Source organism: Microtus pennsylvanicus, chromosome 9, assembly GCF_037038515.1.
Source record: "Microtus pennsylvanicus isolate mMicPen1 chromosome 9, mMicPen1.hap1, whole genome shotgun sequence".
Classification (NCBI taxonomy): domain Eukaryota; kingdom Metazoa; phylum Chordata; class Mammalia; order Rodentia; family Cricetidae; genus Microtus; species Microtus pennsylvanicus.
In genome coordinates, this window is record NC_134587.1 from 4,463,395 (window position 1) to 4,479,705 (window position 16,311).

A 16,311-nucleotide genomic window follows, 5' to 3' on the forward strand; every position below is an offset into this window, starting at 1 on the left:
AAAAATCTGCATTGTTAATGTTCTACATTAAAATATCGACTAAGTCATTGATGTTTATGGAAAGGAGAAATACAGTTATATTAATATGGACAATGTCTACTGAAAATATAGAGTAGAAAGGGGGAGGCCTTTGGTATTAGACCAAAGCTGAATGTTTTCATTCTGTCTGAGTATCACTATATTCATATGTGAACTCACAGTCATAACTACTTACCCAAGTTGTGAGGGTTACCGAAAATCAAGTAGATGTTCATTAGTGCTATTACATTATTGTGTTTCAAGAGACAAAAATAAGTCAATTTCACATAGAGGAAATTTTTCTAATACTAGTGAATAGCTCCTATTTCTATTTTTATAAAGATGTTTTTTAAAATTATAGTAACTTCAGAATAGAACAAAAACAGACTGTGGTTAAATAACAAAATTTAGGTGGAAATGTTTCAATAGTAAGCAAGATACGATATCATGTAAAATTTCTTAACACAGGTCTCAAATTAGAATTAAGTTCTAGTTTGATTTAATAAATAAGATTTATTTTGGTGTGAGTTACATTGAAGCCTTTAGATTCTAGCTAAGATACTGTTTCATTTATATCTATAAAATCAAACTCTGATCTGAGAATGGCAGAATTGTGGTGGTGATAACACCACATACTGTGTTACTGTGGTCTCCGCTTTCTTCTGTGCCAGCCCAATGCCAGCATTAAAGGCTTGGGAGGAAATGCCTAAAGCATATTGTATGTGAGGCTGACGTGGTGCCTACTGAGCAAAGGAGGCTCCTTCATGGGTTATTCTAAACAAATATGACGATTTGGTTTAGCTCAATAATTCTAAAATTCATTTCCGAAGAAAACCTTGTGTGTCCCTCAGCATCTATTAGCATTTCTAGTGACAGCAGGGGTTAAGTTCCCAAACAGGATAGAATTGAAGGAAGAAGTCAATCAATAAGAGTGAACTCTTCAGAAATACCCAATGGCTTATTTATAAAACAGGTATAATGAAGTCTACTGAAACCTAGTTAGTCGGACTTTGGTCAGTTCTTTGATCTAGTCCAATAAGCTATCATTAATCATTAAAATATATTTTGTTTAGCATTCTAGTTATTGTACATATTTTAGAGTAATAAATTCTTCTCATATATATATAACTCAAACCTGTTATTAGACTTTCCAGACTAGTAAAAAATCAGTAATTACTGGATTACTTTGTTTTTCTTATTGGAAACACCAGTATAGCACAATCATCTGCTACTTTTGTTTTCTGTTTTTTATCAGGTTGCGCATCAGAGGGAACGGTGTAATTAACTTGAAAACTGTTTACAGAGTATTTATTCAACAGGCAAGTAGGATATTTTCTGATGTTATACACATTGGAGAATTGCTAGTTTTATTACTTGTTCTTGGGTCACAATTGCATGTTTGTAGAATTCTAGATTTACCCTTTCCACAGTGAATTTGTAGACAGCTCCCCGCCCACACCACCCACTGACTCAGTTGTCTCCTGTTCCTGAGCAACAGGTCACATGCCATCTCTTCTCCATCCACAGTGGAGAAGCAAGAGTATGTAACAGAATAAGTAAACCCCATTTGGTTTGGCTTGTGAATTCATGAAATCGGTCAAAGGAGGCATTGGAGCCTCCTCACTGGACATATGGGGAAGTTATATGGGAAAGCCAAAATATTTGTAATTCATCTGTGAAGCCTAGATTTTCAAGTTTGGATTCATCTCTGTTCTTTTCCCTTCTCAGTCCTGCTCTAAGATGTTGCTTTTAAAGATCTCAGACATCTTGAATCATACAAGATTGTACAGAAGTGCAAGGATTTATATCAAATGCTCGCCCTATGCCAGTACTTGCTGATGGTAAGACTTTTGTTTGTTGCAGTATAGAACAAAACAGGATAATGTCTGAAGTTCCTAAGGATTAACATCGTCCTGTAATGCAATCAATTTTTTGATACACGTTTTCTTCCTGACGTGATTATTTCCAAACACTTGTGTTTTTATGTATTATTGTTTTTTTTACTTAAACCAACTAGAACTTTAAATTTTTACTACATATAGATTTAGAATTATGTATTCTAATTTACATTCTAATTCTAATTTAGAATATGGATTCTAATTCTAATTTAGAATATGGGTTTATACTATATAAAACATTCTTTGTGCCTTTTATAAAGGTGAAAGAAAAAATGTTAGTGCCTGGATATACCACATATCCAGGCAATACTGATATATCTGAAAAGCTTTGTGAGACAATGTTCATAACAGGTGTTTCTCATGTGAGAATGCATGAACATGCGTACAGAACACACACACACACACACACACACACACGTTCTTTGACATTCACCTAATCCCGGGCAAATACTAACTACACTAGCTTCCCCCACGACATTTCCCGTCTCTAATCTCATTTCTGCAGCTACTTCATGCCCACCGCAGAAAAAACAAAATCTGCATTCAGAACAGGACCCTTCACAAGTTCAATAGAGTTATTTTGGGGGAGTCATTGAAAACTCAGTACAAAAACCTTTCCTCACTCACCAGAAATGCATTTTAAAAATGAAGCCAAAGTGAACAAGGCTTGGCCAGTTTAAGAGTAAAACAGGGAGAAAGCAGGGCCTTTTCCAGCCACAGACATTTTGGCTGCTTCTTAACTTTTAACTCCTCCATTTCCTTTAACCGGCTCTAAATAAAAAGTGCAAAATCTATCAGGTAAGACATCAAAATAATGACACCTGGTTTCAACCAGCGCTGTCGCAGTGGGTCCCCTGCAGAGCTAGCGCATCCCTGTAGCTCAGAACAGTTTTGAGACGCCTTTGTGTCTTTCTTACTTCAGATCTGAAAGGCACACACATTAACTAACTGCTTTCTCAGGCTTTCACACAAATAATTAGAAAGCTGTGAATAGATTCCATGTTCATTTCTTTACAATAGCTTTTAGGTAAGCCAGGTCCCAGTAAAGTTAATCCAGGAACGGATTATCAGAGGTAGCAGAACTATGGAGACAGAAAATAAGCTAGTTCCCAAGAAAATTTTAAGTTGAATTTGATAATAATCAAGTCTATATAATAGTTACATGCATTTGAGATATTTAACATAGAAGTATTGAAGATTACTCACCCAATACTGTGAAGAAAACTTGCTACTTTCCACAAGGCACAATGTATCACTCAGGTGTTCACATCCCATGAGCAAAAAGTAATCCAGAATCTACAAGGAGATATTATAGGATTCGGGTTTTATTATTTTTTAATTATGTGTATATGTGCATGCCTGTGTGTGGTTGTGTCCAAGAAAGCAACCATGGTTGGATTCCAGGGGCTGAAGGGTGTCTGTTTCCCTTCTGACGTGGGTTTGGGGAACTGAACTCGCATCCTTTGCAAGAGCAGCTAGCTGCCTTTACCCACCCACTGATCCATCTCTCCAGCCCCAAAGGAGACAGTCTTTTAAAAGAATGCTAACTCAGAACTCTTGCTACAGACTTTTATAATTCCCAAGATCCTCCTTAACGAGGGCTGATCCAGCAGGATTACTGTGAGCTAGTGAACATATACTGTAAAGGACCTACAGTGAGAAGTGTTCTGTTCCCACAAGTCCTCTCCCGGAGTTATAGGAAAAGCCAAGGAACACCGAGCTCCTTGTACGTGTATCATCCCTGGGCGTTGCTTCTACAACTCAAGGTGACAACTGTCGGTGAAGAAATAAAATGTCCATGTTTGAAATTTAATCTGCCCATGGAAATACTAGGTTCAAAATAAATAGATATCCCTACTCTAGTGCAAAACAAACCATAGTATTCCATCCCCACATCTAGAGAACCTCTTTCCTTTCGCTTCTCTTTGGAGTAAGCAATAATTTTTAAATAATAAAATATTATTTTTCTTTTAAAATGTGTCTATCCTACCTAGGAATGATTTTATGTTGTTTATTTTTATTTAACATAATCTACATATAATGAAAGTTAAGGGGACTTAATGTATATTATCATTAAGAACTAAGCCCCTATAGTCTATGTCAAAAGAATAAAAACATATAGCAAATTCCATTGAAATCTTATCTCATTGTGCATAAAAGTGTTTAGCGGCAAGGTAGCAAGTTTGGCCTGGATTACATTAGTGCAGATCACACAGCTCATGGCATGTAGCATGTCATTAGTAGGTTGTTATTACGTAAAAGAGTCACAAGGTAAAAGTTCCGTACAGGCTGTTTGCTTAATTTTTTTCAATATTCTTCTGAGTCTGTGATTTTCCTATAGGTTTTTAACAAATCCTCTCAGGGTGGTACTTTAAACCCTTCAAACACACCTTCTTTCAGATATGTTGATATCTCTTCGTAGAAGTTTTAACAGGGCAATTATTGCAGTGGACTCCAGGAAATGGCAATGTTATAAAATGAGTAGTTTTAACTAGGTATTTCCTTTGTGACCAGTCACAGTGTTTAGAACTATACTGACACTGTCTCTCTTAATAAAACAAACAAACAAAACCCACCAAATTCTTTAAATACTTGTATTGTTCTAGTTTTATGGGTAGAAAAGCTGGATTTTGAGACAGTAGCGTTCCAGACCACACACTAGCACATTCTTGAGTGGCTGAGTGGAACCAAGGCTTCTCCCTACCAGGCTCAGACGGTAGCTTACCCTGTACAGCTGCCCCATGGAACCTGAGCCTGCCTGTTAGAGCAGCAGCTATGTGAGTACTGTGGGCCTCCCTCTTACAGCTGGGCAGAGGAGCAGGGGCATGGAACCATGGACGCCTGGGGAGAGATTTACCTGTTCCAACTCCTTGGGTGTTTTTCAGGCAGCCTACCTCAGGCCAGCAGCAGTCAGTGACAGAAATATGGACAAGACTCAGTAGCAGTGTGTGTGGAAGGCATACCCTTCCAGGCTGCTCATCTACCTCTCAGGGGTTCTACCAGGACATACCTTAACACTTTAACTTGAACATCCTGGGAAATCATACATTATCCCTTCGGGGATTTTTTTTGAAACTATAAACATTACTTATATAATGAATACATTGAGGGTCTCAGCAACCTCATATACTACAATAGCAGAGGACCCAAGTTCAGTTCCCAGGATCCACATACTGAAGTTCCCACAGCTTGTAACTTTAGCCCCAGGGGGCCCTGATGTGGGATTCCTCTCTGTATGCTTTGAACACCATTGGTTAATAAAGAAACTGTCGTAGGCCTGTGATAGGGTAGAGTAGAGCTAGGCAGGGAGGGGGGGACTAAACTGAATGCTGGAAGAAAGGAGGCTGAGTCAGGGAGAAGCCATGGAGCCCCGCCAGAGACAGACACTGGATGGGAACTTTACTGGGTAAGCCACAGCCACACGGAGATACACAGATTAATGGAGATGGGTTAAATTAATATGTAAGAGTTAGCCAATAAGAAGCTAGAGCTAATAAGACAAGCAGTGATTTAATTAATACAGTTCTGTGTGGTTATCTTGGGTTTGAGCTGCTGAGTGGCCTTCCTACAACAGGACCCAATGCCTCTGGCTTCTGCAAGCACCAGTACATTCATGAAGCTCATAACCCAGACAGGAACACAGGCATACCCATGGTAATAAATAAATAAATAAATACAGACTTGAGATATAGATCAGCATTAACTGCTGAGCCTTTATTCTCTTTCAGAGGACACACTTGGCTCCCATTACCCCAGTGGCAGCTCACAACCAACCTTCTGTAATTCCAGTTCCAGGGAATCTGATACCTTGTTTAATCTTTGTTGGCTTCAGAATGCACACAATGCACACATATACACACAGGTACATTTAAATAAGGACATTTAAAAGCTTTAATGATAAGAATATTTGCAGTCATCATATAAGAGGATTTCCAGAACCCTCTGAAATCTTTGTTGACCTGTATTCAGGAGAGTTCTGGCTGAATGGAGGAAAGGTCTCCTATTTTCTCCAGAAAAAAAAAAAAGTATTTTTTTCTTATTAATATAACACTTCTAGATTTCTTCTTTTGTACTAATTTAATTTGGATGAATTTTGTGTTTTGAAGTGGAGTCTCTCTGTGTAGCCTGAAACTCATGATGAGTCTACTTCTGTCTGTCAAATACTGGATTATTTTTCTTTGCATTATCATAAATTATGATACAACCTTTACCATGTGGCTTACAGAGTAGGAAAACTACCAGTAAGATGTTTGTTTTAGTCTCACTTATACATGAGACTCATAGTCATAACAAGTCTTCTCTATAAAGCATTTTATAACCGGCAGAGAAACATCTCAAGACAGTCTAGCAATAGATACACTTCCGTGCTACTTGGGAAACTTCAAGCTTGTTGTAATCTTCCCAGGCCCTCAACTACACAAGTCCAAGTCTGTGTGCTAATAGACTTTGAAGCAGCTACACACAAAGTTAAAACCCACAATGGGAAAGAGCACTGCCTGTTAGAGCATATGTTGTCATTTTGAGGATGGCTAGGCAGGGTGAGGACAGCATGTGGTGCTGGTGATTCAGAAGGAAGTACACCAACTCTGATGCAGCCTTTTCGGCTGGTGTCTGGTGGAGATGAGGTCAATTTACCACAATATTCCATAGTCCTTTGAAGCACTGTGGACTTCTGTTTGTAAGTGGGCTCCTTTGATAACTTTTTTTTAAACTTACTATAGGTGTAGAGTTATAGCCATTCAATAGTTAACCAACCATCCCTTCCTTTACTCCTCTGGGAATAATTGGATTGGATTGGATACCATTCAATCTGTCTTTAGAGCCATACAATGTAGGAACCCCAATCCTATCACTTTCCCCTGCATCAGTATTCACTCAGGCTTAGGGACAGAATCTCTTTAACCTGAGGGTGTTCTTTAACTTATATTTGAGTCGTATATGGAAGCATAGTATTCTATACTAGAAGCAATAGGCTAAGACTGTAACATATGTGGTCTAGCTACTTTTTGATACTCAGAGTATTATCTAAGGGGATAGGTTCATGATAAGAACATGAGGGATTCAGTATCTGAACCTAAAATCTCACCTTCCCAGCAAAGCTCAAATGGCAGTTGTGGGAGCTAATGCCTTAATTGTTTACTTATGGGGCTGGAGCAGTGGCTGAGCAGTTAAGAGGCTCATCATCCAGAGGATGCGCACCCACTTAGGGCCTCACACAGGCTTTAACTCCAGGTCCAGAGGATTCAGTGCCCTCTTCTGGCTTCCATGGATACCACATACCTCTGGTGCACAGACATGCATCTAGACACAAACACCCATACATATAAAGTAAATACATCTTTTTAAAAGTTTACTTAAGAAATATTTAAAATTCTAACATATATTGAACGAGGTGGATATGTTAACTACCCAAATTTGATCATCACACATTGCCAATATATACTGTCACACTGTACCCCAGGAATTTATACAATAAATATAATTAAAATAAAACACTAACGTGAGGAGGAAAAACATTCAGTTTTCTAAAGGATACAAATGCAGCTACTGTCCTGACTATACAATGTCATTATGCATGATGGTGTCAGTATATCAATATTTACTCAGGACTTAAGAACAGTCTTGGAACTAGGCTGCCCTTTGCTGCTTTGATAGCATTCAGTGGTTTCCATAAGTATCCATAAGTATATATTTTACGAGGTTACCCTGTAGTTTGCACAGGAAAGCAGAATGGAAAGCGAACCTTTCAGAGGTAACTAGTGTCATCCTTCATGTTTGGTTCTACATATGTGGAAGCAGACGTGGGAAGGTTTACACAAAGTCCCAGTAGGATTAATCAGAACGTTGATTAGCAATAGAGGTTTAAATTCAGCGTTACCAAGTCTAGTCAGAAATAGCAAAGCAGCTTTGTACACTTCAAAAACAACCCAACAGTATCTTATCTTAGTTTCTCTGTAGAGAACTCCCATAGAAATTCTTTTTACAGTATTTATGTCAAGAACAGTTGAGATTGTCGGGCTTTATGTATTACCTCACTGGTACTGAACAACCGACCAAGTTTGTGCTGCGTTGGCTGCTAGGAAGACGGTGCCAAGTGTGTGGCTCATGCGGGGCAGATGAGTAGGTCGCCATGGTATGCATCTTAAACCTTGCTCTAGTTTGCCTCCACCCTGTCCTCATTCTGCCTTCATTTATTCTGCAAAATAGCATTTTATTGTTTTTGAACATCCCTTTCTGTGCTATAACAAGAAACAGCTAAGTCAAGTATATTGGGAAAGTATAGATTATTGTGTTTAATCATGGAAATACATATTTTACAAAGGAAACAAGAGAATGGGCAAAAAGACTTAAATGGCAGCTTTATGACTAACTCTTTTCCAAACTGTTTAAAATTCCATTGACAAGTTAGTAGGGGGCAGGGAAACTACTTGAACTTGGAAGGCCATAGCTATCTAAGTAGGAATAAGGGGAGTATACACATGACCCCACACACTATATTTCAGTATGGATATATTAATGCATGTGAAGAAAAATCACATAGGTAGATTTTCAGTCACTGTCCTGAGGGATTCTGTTTTTTTTTTCTATTTTTAACTAACATGCACTATTGAAATAAATAAACAGTAACTTTAAAGTTGAGAGAGTTCAGCTGGCCTCAGGCAAGGCAACCAGATAGGAAGTGTATTAATTGGTATTTGGTACAGACGATGAACAACTGTGTTATTGCAGTAGCTGAACCGCCCGACCTTTGTTTTCAACTTTTATTAAAAAGGTGTTTATTGATGTTATTTGACGTGACAGGAAATACTATAAACATTGAATATTTGATGTTAATTTGTTTATGATTAAGAAGAACGAGGCAGAAAAAAGAAATGAGTATATTACTGTACATATTAAATGACAAGTGTTTATAAAGACCACTAATGAGAGGTGTCTCCAAGCACTCACAAGTAGAGTTCAGGCTAGAACTATCGATGAAAGTTGGACTTAAACAGTGCATGTGTATTTTGATGGCCTTCTATCTCCATGGTTCTTGTCAGTCTACTCCCCAAGGAAGCTGGTGTATAACCAGTGAGGTGACAACCATAAACGGCCTGTGAAATGCAAATTCCAGTGGTCATCTCTAAGCCTTTATCTTGTGGAAGGACTCCCTACTCCTTCCATTCCCTCTCTTCCTTCTGTGTTTTCCATTGTGTTTCTCAGCCTCTGAGACTGGATCTGTTCTTCCTTCATGTGTACTCCTGGGTTCCCCGAATTCCCGTCCTCAGTTCACCACCTCTCCCTGTGTGAGGAGAGAGCCAACTATGCCACAGTGCTCTGAAGGCCCCTGAAGTCGTGTGCTTCTAATTCACTGCGAGCAGGAGCTAAGCAGAGGGATTGCATGGCCTGACTCGTGTTGTTGAGGACTGACTCTGACTGTTCTTCATGACTGTGACGAATGTGGTGAAGATAGGAATGGAGAATAAACAAAGATTATGGAATAACAGGGTTGAACCAGGTGATATGTGGTGCAGATGATAGGTATATCTTGAGGATAAGGGCAGCTAGATTTGCTATGGGTTAGAAGTGGTGTATAACAAGTATAAAGGGATAAGCGTGATTCATTTATTGAGAAACTAAAGACTGTGTTCAGGCTGAGGCAAGAAAGACTTTTAGTGGAACAGTCTTGGAAAAAGTTATTGGATATGTTAAGTTGGAAGAACTTTTCAGATAGTTAGAAAGATACAATAATCATGCAACTATGAAGACTGAGCTCGGGAGAAGAATTGGACTTAAATATAATTTAGGGAGTAATTGATAAATATGTAATATCTAATATCCAAAAGTTAGATGGGGCCATAAATTGGGAACTGGTAAAGAATGATGGGAAGAGATACCCAAGTACAGTATGTTGGGGCACGTCACACTTTAGAGGTCGGTGAAATGAAGAAAATTCATCAAAGGAGGCTGAGAAAGATAAACCTATGAGAAAGAAAAGAAGAAAGTAGAATCAAGAGAACAGGTTTGAAAGGAAGAAATCAACTTGGCTGACTTCCTGATGAGTTCATTAGGATGAAGACAGAACTGATGTAGTTTGGCTGCAGAGGTGATTTCTGACCTTCCTAACAATGGTGAAGAATGGAGACTTGATTAGAGTGGAAATCTGTGGGCCAGTTCTTTGAGAAGAAGGAAACAGGAAGTGGTATGGGTATTCACACCGAAACAATTCAGTAACCTACAACAAAAAAGCAGGAAACCCATTATACAAATATATGGCCATAAAATCACAAAAGTCTGTGCTAGCTGAAGCAAGTCCTAATTTTGGATTCTTCTGAATTTATTCTTAATATTAGCCTCACAATTACCATCATTCCATCATTTTTCAATAATTCAGTAACCACAAGAAGTAGAAAATCCCGTGTGTGCGTGTGTGTGTGGTGCTTTGGATGAGAATGATCCTGTAGGTGCTCAGATATTTGCACTTGGTCTCCAGTTGTTGGTGCTGTCTAGAGAAGGTTAAGGAGGGAGTGAGCTTAGCTAGAGGAAGTATTTCACTGGGGTCATGTTTTGAGATTAAGAGTCTTGTGCCACTTCCAGTTCACTCTCTCTGCATGGAGCTTGTGGTTTAAAATGTGAGCACTCAGCTTCCTTTTCCTGACACCATGCCTATCACTTGCCATTATAGTCCCCCAACACCATAGACTTATGCCACCGGAACCATAATCTGCACAAACTCTTCCTTCTTTATGCTGTTGGCTATGGTGTTCTGCCACCGCAGCAGAAAAGAAGCACACATTAGCTAGAAAAGAACGCAGAGCTGGAACTACAGGTGCAGTGCTGCTCTACTGAAAAGTGGGGGCGATGCCCGTGTGGTAAACTGCATGGTATTTGTGTTCCTGTACCTCCTTATTTTACTCAACACAATGGCCTCCACACTCATCTGTGTTCGCAAGTGAAAGGTTATTTTTCTTTCCGTAGCACAGCAGTGTGCCATCACGACTGCAAATCACATTTTATCCATTTATTTGTACGTGGACACAGGTTTATTCCATACATTTTAAATATTAACATCACTGCAGTAGACAAGAGTGCAGATGTGTCTTCAGTGTTCTCATGCTGACTGATCATTTCCTGCAGGAATACAGTGTGAGACTGTTGGATCGTCTAGCAATTCTGTTCTTAAATCCTGAGGAACCTCCATGCCACTTTCCATAACCACCCTACCAATTTACATGCTCAAACTAGTTTCAGGTCTTCCCTCTTCTCATCCTTGCCAACACGGGGAGCTCTCGATTTGTTAGAAGTTACTGTAAAGGTGTAAGATTGTATGTCTTTGTTGGTATAATTTGCATTTTCCTGATGGTTAGTAGTGTTGAACAGTTTTCAAATACCTTTTGGTCCTTTGTTTTACTTTGACTCTTTGTGGACTTCACATCATGCACTGTGATCTCACTTCTCTCCCTGTCCCCTTGCATCTGACCTCTGCCCTTGAAACCTCCCCCAAAACAAAACCAAATTTAATGAAAAACCAATAGCCAAACAAAACAAAAAGCCAAAACAAAAATGAAAACAAAAACAGCAGCGAAAAGAAGAATCTTGTCGTGGGGGCTGCAGAGTGGTCCGGGGAGTCACTTTATCCATACATCATCACCTGTAAGTGTCCATTGCTCTGAGTCATTGGTCTAGTTCGAGGCCTCTGGATTCTGCTACACCACAGGTAATGGGACTTTTCTTGGATATTCTGTTGTTGTCCTGTATCCGTGGAGATCCTGCATTTTGGGTTTATAGGTTCCTCCCTTCACATGCTCCAATAGTTCATAGATTTGGTGGATGTTGGGGTGGACCAACTCAGCTCTGGCCTGGGCCTGGGTGGTAGCTGAGTAGGTCATCTCATTAGCTTTTCCTCATTGTCACTACCCAGACAAGCTCTCCAGCACTGCCCAGGTCAGCTCAGCCAGTGCAGCCTACAGCAAGGAGCAGGGCCACTTCTCCTGCTCTTGGGCCCTCAGATCTGGGTCCCCCTCACTTATATGGCCAGGGTCAGCTCTACTGTGCTGCCTAGGCAAGAAGCAGGGCCCTCTCTCTGGATTGCTCCAGAGGCATGCAGGGTGGGAGGGGAAGAGTCAGCTCTCCTGCTCTCACTCCCGCAGGACTTGTTCACCTGAGTCCCCACAGCAGGCTCAGCTCTAATGGGCTGCTAAGACAGAAGCAGAAGCTGCTTTCTCCTGCTCTGCAGCCAGTGAGGGTCAGGGCTAGCTCCCTGCTCCTGTGACTACAGGGCCAGCTCTCTCACCTGCCGAAGGTGGTAATGGCTGTATTGGTCTTTTTTTTAGAGAAATGTGAAATCAGGTCTCTTTCTCATTTTTAAAAACAATTTATTTCTTTTCTTGCTATTGAGTTATGTTCTTTATATATTTTAAATTTTTACCCTTTATCTGGTACACACACACACAGTTGCAAATATATCCTCCTTGTAGGGTGTCTCTTCACTTGGTTGCTGTATAGCACCTCTGTAGTTTAACATAACCACATTTATCCATTTTTGCTTTTGTTCAGTAGATTGGAAATCATATAAAAAAAAAAAAAACAACTTGCTACCCAGATCAATGCTTCAGAGGTTTGCAGAGAAAGGTAATTTAAATGAGTTCTTATCCATCGTCCTGAACATGCCCAGAATCAAATGAAACACTAAAGTAATGGAGCCTGTGTCATGTGGATATTGGAAAGAAAGATACGAAATTGTGAACTGTTATGTGGGTGCTCATTCCGCCAATAGCCTTGGGGTACCAGCCATAGGGCGTGGCATCTTGTCTGCAGACATGACTACTTATTAGGAGAAAGTAGGGTCCTGCTCTCTCTTGGGTGGTGAAGCTGCGTGTGATTGGTTCCCAGCTCCCTGGGCTAAAGGGAAGAACTCTGTAGTACCTAATCTGTTCACCTTAATCTTTATCTGAGAGTCTGTTTCCCCAATGCACCCCTTAATAAATGGATATAATTAATTGTGCTTCACATTACAAAATGTTGTTCCCAGATCTGAATAGAAAACTAAGGAGATACAAAAACATGTTTGTTCGAGTTATATACCTCTCTAAGCAGCTTATTCATAACAAACCTGTGAGACATGTCCAGCTTACATGTGCTTCTTGTAGGTAAGCAAAGAAAGTAGAGAATGGCCATGGTATTTTCCCAAGAGCGGGCTCCCAGCTAGCATGGGAGTAGAAAGTAAGGAGAGCACCACACTCCTTGCCACACCCTGTGGTGCTTCCTTATTGTAAGGCATCCTAGAGGCCTTCTTGGGAAAGATAGTGCCGTATTTAGTAGGTTCAGACATACAGGTGTTGAATTTGAAGAGCAATTTTAAGATCTTTAAGATAGGAGTTCCAAGGTTGAAATTGGGTGTGGTGGAAATTGGAGAAATGGAGGATGTTGAGCACTTAGTTGTTTAGCTAAACTGTAGAGGCAGTGGAAGAAGAAAGTCAGAATGGGAGGAAGTAGGCTAGCGGAAGGCTTCAGAGAGACGGTCCTGTGTGATTTTGTAAAGTTTTTAATTCCTTGTGAAGAATGAACTTGTCTGATAAAGTCGGGGAAGAGCTCAGGTTGAAAGAGTAGACACTCTAGTTAAGATGGTGGTACTGCGCTGTAATTATACCAGGTGAGGACATACTGGGGATGAGTCGGTAGCTCTAGGTCATGTCACTGACGCGCAAAGGGAAAAGATTTATGCACCTCAGGAGGTCAAGAAATTATGAGTCTAGTGTGTTGGGTGGGGCATCATCATAAATACTGAAGTCATGTATGAATCACTCAGGATGAGACAGGAAGCAGGGTGGAGCAAAGGCCGGCAGAGCCCAAGGCATTGCAGTGTGAGGCCATGAGGAATGAAGACGGAGGAAGTCACAAGACTGAGTTAGCAATGACCAAAGTTCAGACAGTTGTTACACAGGACATCTGTCTCTGGAGCATAGAAGGCAAGCTGAAGGTGCTGTCACCGTGGTGCCTGCCCTGGCTGCGTTCCTGAAAAGCTTTTGAGAAGCAGAACTTATGAAATGATTAAAGCATTAAATTCCCTCAGAGGTCCAACACATTAGTAAAGTAAATATTAACACAGATTAGTCTATCAAGCCTATTTAAAACCATCAGCACTTTACGCACAAACAAGGCTCTGAAGGTGTGGAGCTATTGAAAGTGGGAGAGTGGAAGGAGGGAGGGAGCATAGGAAACAGCCCTAGGCAGAAGGAAACAACTACCCAGCAAAAGCATGGGGAACTGTCTGTCTACTGTGTGTACTGGCAACGCTGTGGAGAGAGGGCAGAGTGTCAATGAGCCTGGTTCCTCGGCTCAGTACCCTCATTATTTTCATTATTTCAGGTACAGAGCTAGGGGTGGGACATTTCCCAGCTCTAACAAGATGGGGAAATAGTAACATTTAAACATTAAAAAAGGGAAAGGAAAAGGACAGAGGCTCCTGCATAAATGTGACAGTTGACCAACTTTCTATCCTGGAATCAGAAAGCAGGGTCCATTCTATCCTGTTACAGAACTAAGTACATATTATCAGAGGAAACTGTTAGTCAACAAAAATCAACACCTGTCTTGGTGACACCTATTGTTAGTTACTAAGCCACCACTTCTCCTTCTTAGCAACAGAATCATTTTCATGCCATTTGTATATTGGCCTGAAACATGACATTAGGAGCGAAGGCAGCTATCTTGTGACCACAAAGGAAGGTACCCTCAGAAGACTATCTGCTGAGAGGGTGCCTGGATTTAACAAACAGAAATACATAGCACCCAATTTAAATGGAACTTATGATACCAATATTTCCTGACAGTTAAAAATTATGCATTCTTTAGTTGAAATTCAAATTCTAGGAGATGTTGTATACTTAATTTTATAAGTCTGGATGCTAAGAGTGACAAACACATATTTACAAAGCCCTACCTCAATAAAAATCTACAGAACCTGCTGACGTAATCCGCTCTGGGGAATACTGCAGGTGAAAACAGTTGATACTGGGAAATTCCTTTGCAAGTAAGTCAGATTTATTTCCACGTTTTCTGTCACTTCCTGTCAATGCATCCTAACTAATGAAAGTATACCATCTCTTCTCCCAGCAAGTTGATAAGATGTATGGTTCAGACTTAACATCAACTTAGAACTTCTAATTAGCATATTCAAAAGTTCTGAAAATGAAATATATATTTTTAAAAAATTCATAATTTTATATCTTTGTGTAGAACGCCACAAGAGTTATTGTGTACAATTCATTACACATCAGTATCTTTGTTGGCACAGTTTAACTGGGGTTGAATTTTCTCTAGGCTCCTAGTTTAGAGAGGTTCCTGTTCAGAAACCAATGAATACGTAGTATAAAAGATGCCAAGGTGAAGCAGATATTTGTCAAAATACCGAACAATTCTGGCATACAATAGATTTTAATCTTATGTTAAGATTATTATGTAAAAGACCATTTTCATAAGCAATAATTCATTATGAGAAGTAATGCAGCTATATATTCATGACAACCATCATAGAAGCAATAATTACATGCCTGCTACATGCTTCTGAATTATGAATAAAAGTTAGATCATGGTTCTATATCTATATAACTGTACAACTTTGCCTCTCAATATCACAGAAGAATGATGTAGCATCAACTCTTCTCAGGTGAATTCTTCCAAAGCTCTTTCGTACCTTGGCTGTTGCCATAGTGATTTTGTACCATGACTGTGGCCACAGTGGTCCAAGAGAAGAACAAGGTGTTTCATTTTGGTTTGGCTTGGCTTGGCTTGGTTTGATTTGGTTTGGTTTGGTTTGGGTTTTCGAGACAGGGTTTCTCTGTAGCTTTGGAGCCTATCCTGGAACTCACTCTGTAGACCAAGCTGCGTTGAACTCACAGAGATCCACCTGCCTCTGCCTCCTGAGTGCTGGAATTAAAGGTGTGTGCCACCACCGCCTGGTTAGAATAAGGTTTTTTAACTGAATTCCCAGGGTCGGCAGCAGCTTACACTGGCAAATAGAAATCCTTTCAGTTGGCAATATGCATTTGTGTCCTAATATGCACGTGCCAGTGCGCATGTGTGTATGCTAATAGCCTGGACTCTACCTGCGTGAACCTCCCCTAGGGCAACTTCACAATACCACAGCCAGTGAGATCATTTTTCTGGAGATTTCCACCAGCTGGAAATGGCAGGAGAACATGACACGGTCGGTTCCCAGTACAGTGCACTCCTTGAAATGGCGCATTCTGCTGTCAGGCCTCTCCTGTTGCTCTCCTCACAGTCTCGCTCAAGGGAAATCAAGCTTGCTTTCAGGTTAACACATCTTTTTTTTTTTTTAAAAAAAATCAGTAGTTATAGGAGGCACTCATTGGAACATCCCACTCTCAGACGTACCTTTGACAGCCTTCCTGTG